At 42.0% G+C, this 13,476-nt stretch overlaps 1 pseudogene; it reads left to right on the top strand.

Annotated features, from left to right (window-relative positions):
- LOC131482771 (zinc finger protein 420-like) overlaps window positions 1–13,476 on the top strand; it is a 57,891-nt pseudogene that overhangs the window by 13,943 nt on the left and 30,472 nt on the right.

Raw genomic sequence — 13,476 nt, 5'->3', positions numbered from 1 at the left:
GGTTTATTTCCATGTCATTGCTATTGTAGATTGTGCTGCTGTAAATATAGGATTGCAGATCCCCTTCTCATATGCAGATTTCACTTCTGTTGGGTATATTCCTAAGAGCAGGATTGCTGGGTCATATGCAAGGTTTATTTGCAATTTTCCAAGCACTCTCCATATGGATCTCCACAATGATTATACTAGCCTACACTCCCACCAGCAGTGAAGGAGGGTGCCTTTCTCCCCACATGCACACCAGCATGTGTTGTTTTTCGAGTTCTGAATGTAGGCCAGTCTCACAGGAGTTAGGTGGTACCTCAAGGTGGTTTTCATTTGTATCTCTCTGATGGCTAGAGAGCCTGAGCATCTTTTCATATGTTTGTTAGCCATTTGAACCTGTTCTTTTGAGAAATGTCTGCTCATTTCCTTTGCCCATTTTGCTACAGGGTTTGTTTTTTCACTGTCCCTGGGTTTCTGAAGCTCTTTGTAGATACTAGATATTAGTCCCCTATCAGTTGTGTAGTATGCAAAAATTTTCTCCCATTATGTTGGTTGCTTCTTCACTTTGTTAATTGCTTCCTTTGCTGTATAGAAACTTTTTAGTTTGATGTAGTCCCATTTGTTCATTCTGGATTTGATTGCCGTTGCTTTAGGTGTCTTTTCTAAGAAGTCTTTCCCTGTTCCTATATCTTGGAGTGTGTTTCCTATGTTTTCCCTTAATAGTTTGATGGTTTCTGGGTGTAGGTTTAGGTCCTTGAGCCAGTTAGAGCTGATTTTTGTATAGTGCGACAGGTGCGGGTCTTGCTTCTTTATTCTGCAAGCTGCTATCCAGTTGTCCCAACAGCATTTATTGAATACACCAGGTTGTTTACCAGGTTTTTTTTTTTATCTATATCATTACTAACATAGTTCTTCATACTCAGTCATATGTCCATCATTACGGGCATAGACAATGGCAGAGAGTCCAGAATCCTATTGTCAAGATATAGTAAACAGTTTCATTGTAAGTCCATCTTTGGAAGTAGAAATGCATACCACACTGCATCCTCACATCTGTATGCTAGTCTCAATTTCGCAGTTACTGTACATCTCCTCAAATGAAAAGTCATAATTCAAAATCAACAATAGAAAGAAGAAATTTACAATGCCATGAAGTTTGATGACATGTTACTAGATATGACAGTCTCCATTACACAGCTACTATACATCCCCTTAAATGAAGAGCCACAAAACAAAATCCACATTCAGGAGAAAAAAAGAAATTAACAAGATTAAATTAATTAAATTAATCAAGAAGTTAAATAAAATGACTAACATGTAGCTGAAAAAATGAAAATCAAGAACCTTCTTGAAGCAAATGATACCACTGCATGATCTACGAGTCATTGAATTATTTAATCAGAAGGAAGTGTTTTGAAGAGATGAAAACAACAGAAAACGACAAAACCCATGTGATGGAGTTTCCGCTGATCTTTGTTGAAGTGTGTCTCCTCCAGACAATAAGCAGATGGGTTTTGTTTTTAATCTAATGTACTAATCTATGACGTTTGATTGAGCTTAAGCCAATTACATTCAGAGTTTAATATACATGGGTGTTACTTTAGTGCTGTCCTTCTAGGAATGGGTTGTTTATTGGTTTAGTCTTCTGTTGTCATTTTACTGGGATGTTCTTCCCATTTGCCTTTGGTTTTGGTAGGTGCTATTCCTCTTCTCTGTCAAGAGAACATCTTGAAGTATGATTTGCAGGGCAGGTTTGAAAAAGGGAAATTCTTTTAGCTTTTCTTTACTGTGGAAGAATTTTAGTTCATTTTCAAAGAAAAAGAAAACTTTACTGGGTATGTTATCCTAGGCCGACAATATTTTTCTTTTAGAATCTGGAATATGTTGCTCCATTATCTTCTTGCCTGTATAGTTTCCTGTGAGAGATCTCCTGTGAGCTTAATTGGCATTCCTTTATATGTCAATTGATTTTTTTCACGTGCACATTTAAGGATCTTTTCCTTATGTTCAATTGAAGAGAACTTGAAGATCATATGTCGTGGTGAAGATCGCTTTTGATTAAGCCTGTTGGAAGTTCTATGCCCCTCCTGGAACTTGTTTCCCACTTCTTTCTCCAGATTAGGGAAAATTTCTTTTATTATTTTATTAAATGCATTTACAAACTCAGCTTCTTTTTCTGCACCTTCTGGGACTCCCATGACTCTTATATTTGGCCTCTTAATAGTGTCTCTCAATTCTTGAATACTTTTTTTATCCCGATCCAGCTGTTCTTCCAGCTTTTTGTTTGTTTCCCCCTGGTGACAGGAAATATCTTCCAATTCTGAGATTCTTTCTTCTGCTTGCTTCATTCTATTTTGGAGACTTTCCACTGTACTTTTAATTTGCTCTACTGTGTTCTTAATTTCTGATATACCAGCCTTGATTTGTTTTATTGCTTCCTTAAATTCTTTGAACTCTTGCATGAGCTTCTCATTGATGATCAGAATCTTTAAAATGAGTCTTATCGATTCTATGTGCCCCATTTTCTCGATGTCCTCCTCAGTTAACTCTGAGGTTGGCACAGGGTTTTGTTCCTTTGCAGCGGAGTCTTCAGTAATATTCATTGTGCCTTAGTCTCTTCTTTTGCTCTTGATCATTGTACTTCTGGTTAGCAGAGTCTTCTCCTTGGGGTAGGTTTCTATGCTGCGTCACCCACAGGGATACAATGCGATTTTACTTATTGCAGTTGATACACAACTTTTTGCTTGCAGCCACTTGTGCCACAACCTCCAGCGAGTTCCAGGTCTGGGTTCTTATATCAGATTTCCACCATGGTCTCCACAGCCCCAGCTCTTGTCTCACCATTCTCCACCTCCTGTGATACTGTGCTGAGGCTGCACCATTGTCTCTGCAACCTTTCTCCCACTTTTTGTTGGAGCAGGTCCCAGGATTAGAGAGACACCAGATGTCCTATATAATTAGGTAGTTGGTGGCACTGATCTTGTCGGAACCTGTTTGACGTTAGGTCTGGGTGCCACACGGACTTATTTTGACTGGTACACGGCCACAGTAAGTATTATTTCCTGCAGGACCAGTGCAATCACGGACCTCAGCAAGTTCTCAGGAGCTCAGCACATGTGCAGTTCACTATTGTCCCCTGCAGTCCCAAAGCTATTGCAACAGTTTTACAAAATGGCGCCTGATGTACCACCACTACAGTTCTTGATCTGCTGGCCATCAGATCCGAGCCGTATCCAGACCTGCCCTGGGTGGAACCCATAGAATGCCACGTCATTGCAGTTCACTGAGACAGAAATGAGCTCACTCCTAGCTCAGCACATGCTCAGACCCTTCCCTTGCCCTTTCCTCCTTACTTAAAATGGTACCCAATTCAGCTCTAGGGTGCTGCCTGGGCTCTGAAATCCACTCTGTTCTTCCACTGCCCATCTGAGATCTGCTGCTCTGTCTCTACTCCTCGTCAAATCAAACGGACCAGCAGAAGAGACAGTTCGTTGTCTGGGTTCACCACCTGAGCTCCCAGTGAAAGTCTCTTCCCGAACCTGGTTGCTAGTGGGGTTCCGGCTGCTGTGGAGTTCAGATCTCCGTGCTAGAGTATCAGTCTCTGCAACACTACACTGTTGTGTCCTCTGCATTCCTGTGTCTGTCAGTCTCCAGGTACCCCTCTGCTGTTGTTCTGTCCCTTCCTATTTCCTGAAATATGTCCTCTCTGCTTCATCCTGATTAAATGTTTTTCCATCTGCATAAACATGTCCTTACCCTATTCCACCATCTTGATTCTCTCTAGCTCAGGATTTGACTATTTCTAATTAGCAATGGAGTCAGGCATGGTGCTTGCATTCTAACCAGGAAATCTGGGTTGTGTCTGTTGGTGCCAAGCAGAAACTTTACCCCTCTGATCAACTCCAACAGTTGTTAGAAGGTAAAAATAGTTAAAAATTGATGGTGGTGCCTCAGCTGTCAGTTTGCAGTGAAAAAATGGGCAAACAAAGACTCTAAGATGAAATGGACTATGTCAACCAGTGGATTCTGCAGCAATTTCTTCGTGCTTGGAGTGGTGAGATTGGCAGCAATTCATAACTGGTGAACTATTTTTTTTAAAGATTTTTATTATTATTGGAAAGCCGGATATACAGAGAGGAGGAGAGACAGAGAGGAAGATCTTCCATCCGATGTTTCATTCCCCAAGTGAGCCGCAACGGGCCGGTACGCGCCAATCCAATGCTGGGACCAGGAACCTCTTCCAGGTCTCCCACACGGGTGCAGTGTCCCCATGCTTTGGGCCGTCCTCAACTGCTTTCCCAGGCCACAAGCAGGGAGCTGGATGGGAAGTGGAGCTGCTGGGATTAGAACCGGCCCCCATATGGGATCCCGGGCCTTTCAAGGTGAGGACTTTAGCCACTAGGCCACGCCGCGGGGCCCAACTGGTGAACTATTAAAACCAGTTGAGCAAGCCCCACATCCAGCACCTAGGATGGGTGGGAGACTAGGTGGTGCTTCTTCCTTAAAACCCCCCTTTACTTCAGATACATGAAGGAAACAATGCAGAAATAATAGTTTTACCCACTTTCCTACAGCCCTTGAACCTGTTTACCCAAATTAACTATGTAAAGATTGTCAAACGTATAAAGGAAAAAAAGACAGGCTTTGCAGAAAAAATATTGATGTTGGTGATGGTCATAATTGAAAAACAATGAATTTTTCTTTCATTTTATTATTATTGCTATCATTTTATGATACAGTTCCACATTCCTTTATTGCCTCCCCAATTCCCTCCTCCTCCCATCTAGTTCCTCTATATCATTTTCTTCAAGAAGGTTCTTGATTATCAAAACACTGTATTTAATTTGTGAATTTTGTGGTGAGTTCTTAGGTTATTTTTTAGCATTGTAAAAGAATGCAATAAATCATTTCAAAATGTTCAGGTGCATTTACTAGGTCAAAGTCCAATCTGCATTAAATGTGATTTTCCTCTATAGGGTATTTTGCATTTGAATATAAATGTAACCATAAGGGATTGTCACTTATCAGTTACATGAATTACATTCATTGTTTCAGTTCCAAAGTTTTGTGGGGTAAGAAAACATTAATGTTCTTGTCTTTGAAGAATGGGCTATAAAATGAATTAATTCTTTAAAAAAAAATGATCAGGGCCCGGCTTGCTTACCTAGTGCCTAAACTCCTCTCATTGAACACGCCATGATCCCATATGCACCAGTACTAATCTCAGCAGCCCCACTTCCCATTCCAGCCCCCTACTTGTGGCCTGAGAAAGCAGTTGAGGATGGCCCAAAGCCTTGGGACCCTGCACTCATGTGGGAGAAATGGAAGAATTTCCTGGCTCCTGGATTTATATCAGTGCACAGCATCCGCTGCGGTCACTTGGGGAGTGAATCACCGGGTGGAAGATATTTAAAAAAAAAAATATGATCAGACACCTAAGCTACATGAGAACATTTTTGGTGGTAATGAGTCAAAAGGGCTAACCTTTGGTGCTTGCGTTGTGGTGTAGTGTGTTAGATCACTGCTGGTCATATGGCATAGAATATTGCAGTGCCAGGGAATAAACGAAATCCCAGAGCTCAGGGAATTGTACCATAAAACTAAAAATAAAATAGAGGGAAAAAAAGAAAGTAGAATGCCCAAATATGTATAAAAATGTCAGTTGTACAAGTGTCTTTGTGAAGTTCTCTTAATTGAATTTGAAATGTAATTCTTTATTACTCACCAAGATAAACCCACAAATCAACTTAAAATATGTTGTTCTAGATACAGTATGTTTCTTTGCAATCATTTTCAGAAATACTATGTATATTTGAAAGGTAAATTGCAGAGAGAAGAGAGCTGTTCCATCAATGGGTTGATTCACTCCCAAAATGTCAGTACTCTGCCATGCTTAGTCCAGCAACAGGAATCCATCTAGGTTTCCAAGAGTGTCCTCGGAAGCCACCCACTGTGTTCCAGGCTCAATAGCAGGATACTGCATTAGAAGTGTTGCATAGCCAGTAGGCATAAATAAGGCATTTGGGTATCAGATTTGATCTATCCCAAACAGCAGCCCAGCATCCTGTATCATGACATTCACTCATTTGAGTCTGATGATTATCTCTCGCTATTGCCATAATGTAACTATTTAATGAGGTAAAATCAAAAGATTTCTCAAAGTATGTTGCTGTCATATTTATGGATATCCTATGGTCTAAGGCAAATAAAATGGCAAACTCAAGTGTTGTAGAGTGTTGAGGAACTGGAAAGTGTCATTGAAGACTTAGGAACTTTCATTTGGAACAATTACTAGAAAACTTTATAGATTAAATATTATATACAATTTTCATATATAGTTACAGACAGAATTACTTTGAATGTAGAAATATTGAAGTACTTAATAGCATCCAGTTATTTTTCTGAAGCATACATTTTAGTGACAATATGGTTTTTCTGTGGTATTTTGTAATGTGAACAATAGTTGTTGAAAAACTAAGTTAGTGTTTTGCAATAACATGATTTTTGAATTTGTTAAAAATTTTCATTGGAAAGTCAGATTTACAGTAGCAGAGACAGAGAAATCTTCCATCTGCTGCCTAACTTCCCCAGGTCACCACAGTGGCTGGAGCTGAGCCAAGATGGAAGCCAGGAAGCCAGCTTCTTGTAAGTCTACCATATGGGTGCAGTCTCACAAGGTATTGTTCTGTCCTTGCCTGCTTTCACAGGCCACAAGCAGGGTGCTTGGTGGGAAATACAGCACTTAGGATATAAACCAGCATCCATATGGGATCCCTGTATGCGCAAGGTGAGGAATTTAGTCATTAGCCTACAGTGCCAGTCCCAGTAACATTAGTTTTAAATAAATAGTAATTATTTGCATTGACCTAATGATTACTTGCTTTAATCACTGCCAATTTTTGAAATTATTGATACTGTTTCAAGGATGCCTTCTTGGCACTTGTAGGGCACTATTCTTGCCCAGGGAAGCTGATGGCCTTTATTTTGCAGCCACTGTGTCTGCCTCCAAATTGACGTTGCTTAGCACAGTAGGAACCACTGAAGAGGCTAGGAACAATCCAGACCAATGCATAACTCTCTGTCTCTACCTTCTCTTGCAGGTGTAGCCCTGCAGCCTGCTACATGCTTCCCCGGCTGGAGAACACCAACACACCTTCAGTAAGTTGTTTGTTTACTTCTCAGCTTGCTTTACATTATGTCTTAGGAGCTTTATGACAGGTTTTAAATTAAAATAAAAACAATTGTGAGAGAAACAAGGCAAAACTTTGATAACTAAAGAAAGGAACTGTCAAAGCTGATTGAAACTTCCTCTCCAGGTTTTCTGTTTTTTATATATATGTATATATAAAGATGTATTTATTTTTCAAAAAGATTTATTTCTTTGTATTGCAAAGTCAGATATACAGAGAGTAAGCAAGACAGAGAGGAAGATTTTCTGTCCAATGATTCACTCCCCAAGTGACTGAAATGACCTGTGTTTGCCAAAATGAAACCAGTAGCCCAAATAGTCTTCTGGGTCTCCCACTTCGGTGCAGGGTCCCTAGGCTTTTGGAAGTCCGCTACTGCTTTCCCAGGTCACAAGCAGGGAGCTGGATGGGATGTGGAGCTGCTGGGTTTAGAACTGGTGCCAATATGGAATCCTGGCATGTTCAAGGTGAAGACATAAGCCGCTAGATGACTGCAATTTGCCCTGTCTGAGATATATTGACAATAAGTTCACAGTGGTATTAAAATGAGTAAAAGAGTGTAAGGCTGTGTCAGTATGGTGGGATGAATGCATGTAATTACACTGCACGTTATTCTAGTCTGGCTACTCCCCCAGTTCAATCCATCCTCCTACTAAGGCATCTGAGAAGCATCTGGTGGTGGTATAAGTTCTTGCATATGTCCCACCCACATGTGAGATACAAGAGGCAGACCTGAAGTCAGTCTGACACAGACACAGCTAGTAAATGCATTCAGAAAAAAAAAACTGCAAAAAACATCTGTTTTTCTGTCATTCTTCCTGTCAAGTGAATAGTGACATTGTAAAAGCGGTGTAAGTACCTTTTCATCTAGGTTCAAGCTTAGTTTTCCAGCAGTGGCATTTGCATTACACAAAATGCCAAATAACATCATTGGATATCAGGTATGGGATGAGGAGGAGGTTCAGTGGGAAAAGCAACCTGATTTTTGATTGCCATCCTTGTGGCATGTTTTGAGGTAACATGTTACACTGCTTCATGCAGTGCCAGCATTCCATATAAGGACCAGTTAAGTCCCTGATGTTCACTTTCTGATCTACTTCCCTGCTAATGTGCTTGGGAGATAGCAGAAAATGTCCCAGTTCCTTGGACACCTGCACCCATTTGGAGGGTCAGAATGGAGTTCAGCCTGCTTTGTTTTGGCCTGGACCTTGCTACCTCATGTGGCCACATGGGGAGGAATCAAGTGGAGCGAAGATCTTTCTGCCTGGGTGGTTTTGACTGTTGCCTTGTAATACTCACTCTTAAGTAAGTAAATTGCTTTTTTTTTTTTTTAAAGAATTAAAAAAAAAACAGCATACTTTATACTCTGTATATTGGGGACTGTTTAATTTCTTCTTATTTTAATTATTTTTATTTTTGGTGATTTTTACATAGTTGTTTAGGGTGGTTGGTCAAGGCTACAGGGAGTTATGTGAGATCACCATTTCCACAATCTCTTTTTTTTCCTTCCTGTATCTGGGGGAAGGGAGGAGATAAAGGGAGAAACCACACCCAGCCTCCCAACCATCCCATGATCCCTGATGTGGGGCATGCTCTAAGGGTCGTGCTCTTGAGGTTTTGATAGTTTAGCAGTTCTGAATTACTGCCGATCTCATCATTCATGCACAATGAAATCTGTCCAGAATCCACTGGTTGATATAGTCCATCTTAGAGTCTCTGTTTGCCCACATATTCACCTCCAGCACTGTCTGAGATAGTTGATATGTTTGTTCTGTTCTTCGTGCTCTGTTATGGTACCAAGTGTGTCCTGCATGCTCCAATGTATTGCCATATCCTCCATGTGCACCTGAATATGCTGTTCACTGCTGCGTCGAAGCCACTGAGGAGGCCTGGCTCTAAAAAATACCCTCCATTGTCAGTCCATGGAACCTGCAGTTCTCTCCATGGTTGTAGTTCCGAATCCAGTGATTCGATTGGGGGGATCCCCAAAGAAACTTGATCTGATGTGATCCCAGACCTGATTCTTCTATGTGCATGCCAATAGAGGGTCCAGCACATTCCATCACCCCAATCAGCTTAAGCACATGTTGGTGGTTAATATTGCTGGATTAGATCTGCCTCCAGCCTTTTCTTCTATACATACCAATGAGTGTTGCAGTCTATTAGAGAGGTGCTCACTGTTTCCCTCGTGGGCTCTCTCCCACCCTGGATCTTGCACTCTGCAGGAGTTTCTGCAGTTTAGCTTGGAAGAATTTGCCTCACCCCCTCTGCCAGACCCATCATCTGCTACGTGATGCTGTGGCAAAGTTCATCCAACCCAACCCTAACCCACTCTGGCTTATGCACATACCAGTATACAGCCTGCCGACCTTGGATTTTCCCTGTTCCATTAAACATGAATGCCAACAGATGTTATAGCCCTGCCCGGACTGGTCTGCCCAAATACCGGCTCTCACATTCACCAGGGGGAGTAGTGGCTCAGTGGGAGAGCTCCCTGCAGCCCCCCTACTGGGTTCTCCTGCTTTCCCATGGGTCTCACTTGTAATGGTTATGTGCTGTGGCCCAGTCAGGCACAGCATAGCTCACCTTGGCATTTGCCATTGAGTGCTACAGCCTGGCTAGGCCCAGCTTGCCCCAGTTCAAGCTCTCATAGGTGGGAGCTACAGCCTAAGTAGTCCCACCAACTGCCAGTCCCATCTCTAATGTGAATTGTGTGTTGTTGCAGCCCAATTTGCCATGATCCACATACCATTCTGGTTCTCAGATTTGCCATTGGGTGATATGAACTGGCCCAGCCTGGTTTGCCCCAGACCTGAGCCAAAGGTGTGCCCTTGGGTACCGTAACCTGGCCTGGTCTTGCTGTTCCCTGTCGTGGTTCTTGCACTCACCTGCAGGGACTGTGTCCCAACAGAGGAATTGCACAAGCTCTTCCATGAGAACTTATCCCAATGCCAGATCTGTGGGTCCATGGTGCAACCCTACTTTGTCCATCTCCTGTCTTAGCAGGAACAATGGCCTTTCCTGATTGGCCCTCAACCCATTCTGGGTTTTTCTGTTGGGTATTACAGCCCTCTCAGGATTGTCCACATTCAGACATAGCTCCTACATAGCTTAACAGGGAGAGATGTAGCCTAGTCCATCCTACATTAAGCCTTGTTCTCATGAGCACCACTGTGTGCTGGAGTCTAGCTCAGTGTGGCACACACCAGACCTAGTCCACACTTGTGCCAAAAGAGACTGCAGCCATGTCCAGATTAGATAACAACCCCTGCTCTGCCCCTCACATTTACTAGTAGGAACCACAACCTAGTCAGTGTAAACTCTTAGCTCCCCAGCCAGGCCTGTTCCCAGTATAGATCTTGCTTTTTCCAGTGGTTTCTCTGACCCAACTTGGCATAGTCCCTCACCTGTCTTGGCCTTTGCTTTCAAATGCTGGAGTCTGGCTGGACCCAGACTGCCCCCAGTCCCAACTCTTGCTGGTAGGTACTGTAACCTGGACCTGCTCAGTCTATACCCATCCCTGGCCCGTTAAAACTGGTAGATGTGACACCCTAGCCTGGAATGACCTGTGCTCCCACCCAGTTTCTTCACTTGCTGGTGAGCTAAAAAAATTTTTTGGCCCTGCCTGGTCTGTCCCCTTGCACAACCAGCCCACACATTTGCCAACAGGTGGAGCTAACTTGCCCACCTTGCCCACCTTGCCCAACCCCCAGACCTGGATCATGTGCTCACCAGCAGGAGCTATGACCCAGCAGGAGAGTTTCCCAAGTTCTGCTACTCTGCCTACTCCCAGACCCGGATCTCACTCATGTCAGTGGGTGCTAGGTCCTTGCCCGGCATAGCCTGCCTCTCCATTTTGGCCTTGTGTGAGCTTATGAATGTTGTTTCCCAGGCTGCTGCACACTCTCTTTTAGGATGCATATGCTGGTGCTGTAGCCTGGACCTGCCCGGATTAATCTCGGTGTCTGTGCCCGCGAATGTCGACAGGTCCTATGATCACACCTAGCTCAACCCATCACCCTCCCAGCTCTTGATCTAGCCAGTGGGACTTGCATTTCCACAGGTTTAGGCTCACATATCCAACACAGTATCTACTCCTGAACCTGGTTCTCCTACATGCTAATGTCATTGCCCTGCCTAATATGACCAATCCCTGTTCCAACATTCAGTTAGGCAGTGAGATCTAGCCTTGTCAGACACATCCCCAGCCCTAATTTTGCATGGACTAGCATGTGGTGGTCAGCAATATTCCTTACTAAGAATTCCTACTCAAAACTCTCATATGGGCTGGTGTATCAGTCTGTCCCATACAGTGCTTTTGGTCTCTCCCCTCCAAACCACCATGTCTCTGTCCCCTCATTTTCCTGCAAGTGCATTGGGCCTGTCATTGGGAATCCCTCAGGATTCAGTTCTTACCTACACGTACAGTGGCCTTACCCATGAACGTCCCTAGGTAACAATGCCACACCCCAAGGCTCTAAAGCTCGCTCTGGGTGAAGCCAACAGGTGAAGCCTGGTGCCAGTTGGTGCTCTGGCTGCCCACAATTCCAGAATTTGCTCATTGCTTGGCATCATTGGCTGTTGCTAGTGCTCCAAGTATTGAGTGTGAGCTGACTCAGGTACCCCCAGCAGCCCCCATGCTGTTGGCAGCTCCATTAACACAGCCCAAGGTCCTTCCCACATATCTTAAAAAAGAAAAAAAAGAATATGCAACTATGCTGACACACTGGTATTGTTAACACTTATTTGGCATTAACCAGGCCCAGGATGCCCAGCAGCTCTTAGCTACTTTTCTCCCACCTGTGCAACACTTACCTAGGTATAATGCAAACTAGGCAGCTGCCTAGAGCTGGGGTGTTTAATATCTTCTAAATAGATCATTTTAGTGTGAAGGGCTGATTCTGATTTTTAAAAAAAAATTAGTGAATTTTGATCAACCTGTATTTGAATATTATCACTGGGTGCAGTGTTATATTTAAGTATACACAGCATCAGGTGAGTAAACCAGGTGCCCAGGCTTTCCATGTTTGCTTATTTATTTATTTATTTATTTATTTATTTATAGCACACATTGTCCTCTGTTTCACTTGCCTTATCATTGTGAACTGTAGTCACCATGCACTGGGATGGAACACTGGATCTTGTTCCTGTCTCTCTTTGCTACCTTTCTACCTCCTTCCTATCCCTGGTCTTCACTCTGACCAACCCGTAGCAATCACAATTATAAGCTTGCAGCTATTTTTAAACACTTATATATGATAACATGCTACTTTTTCTACATTTGCCTTATTTTATTTCACTACATCCATGTTCATCTATCCTGTAACAAATAAGAATTTGTTGTTTTTAATGACTGAATGCAATCTTTTGGCATTCATTAGGTTTTACTATTAATAACATCAGGGGAAACAAATGAAATCTAGAATCAAAACCAATTTAGTAAATTTTTTAGTATACTAATTTAGTATGTTTTCATTTCTGAGCCTATTACTTCCTTGTCTATTTTGTGAATATTAAATTACATAACAATAAAAAGTAGTTATTCTAATTTGGTTATGTATCTTAGACTAAATGCTTTTGGTTTTTTTGGCATTCAGTTGTGTGATGGCTATAGGTTTGGTATCTGTAGATATTATTTTATTGAGGCCTATTTCTGTGTACCACAACTGAGGTATATTTGAATATATTTATTTATTTGTACATTTCCTCAACTTACATATATGTTATTACAAAATAAATGTAGAAATTCATTCAGTGCTTTCTATAAGGTGCTTTCAATGATGCTTGTCCTTCATCCTGTTTATGTGAAATCTTTGCTTTGTTAGCCCATTTTCTACATTCTCTAGTTAGGTGCACCTTGGCTAGTTCATGTGAGCTTATTATTGTGATGCTTCTTTTATTTTACATGTGTTATAGGAATGTTTTATTAAAGATTTTATTTATTTCAAAATCAGATATATAGACAGGAGGAGAGACTTAGAGAAAAATCCTAGGTCTCATGCGGTTTCCTCTCCAAGTGGAGAAGTGCTGGCTGCTGGGGTCCACATGGGATCCCAGCGCATGCAAGATGAGGACATTACCCAGAAGGCCACCAGCTGCTATGATAAGAATTTTAAATCTGTTTTATCAGGTGTATTGGTCTATGACATTTTAATGATTTTAAGCTAGATTTCTAGACTATGAGCAATTATTTCTGAAGAAGCATTAAGTAAATATATACAGATCTAATTGTACAGCAATGGAGATTGCATTTTTACTGAGCAATTCCATCTTTTTTTTAAACCTATTTTAAACAGTCAGTCAT

This window comes from Ochotona princeps, chromosome 20 (genome assembly GCF_030435755.1).
Source record: "Ochotona princeps isolate mOchPri1 chromosome 20, mOchPri1.hap1, whole genome shotgun sequence".
NCBI lineage: Eukaryota > Metazoa > Chordata > Mammalia > Lagomorpha > Ochotonidae > Ochotona > Ochotona princeps.
This window is presented reverse-complemented; position numbering and strand designations above follow the sequence as displayed.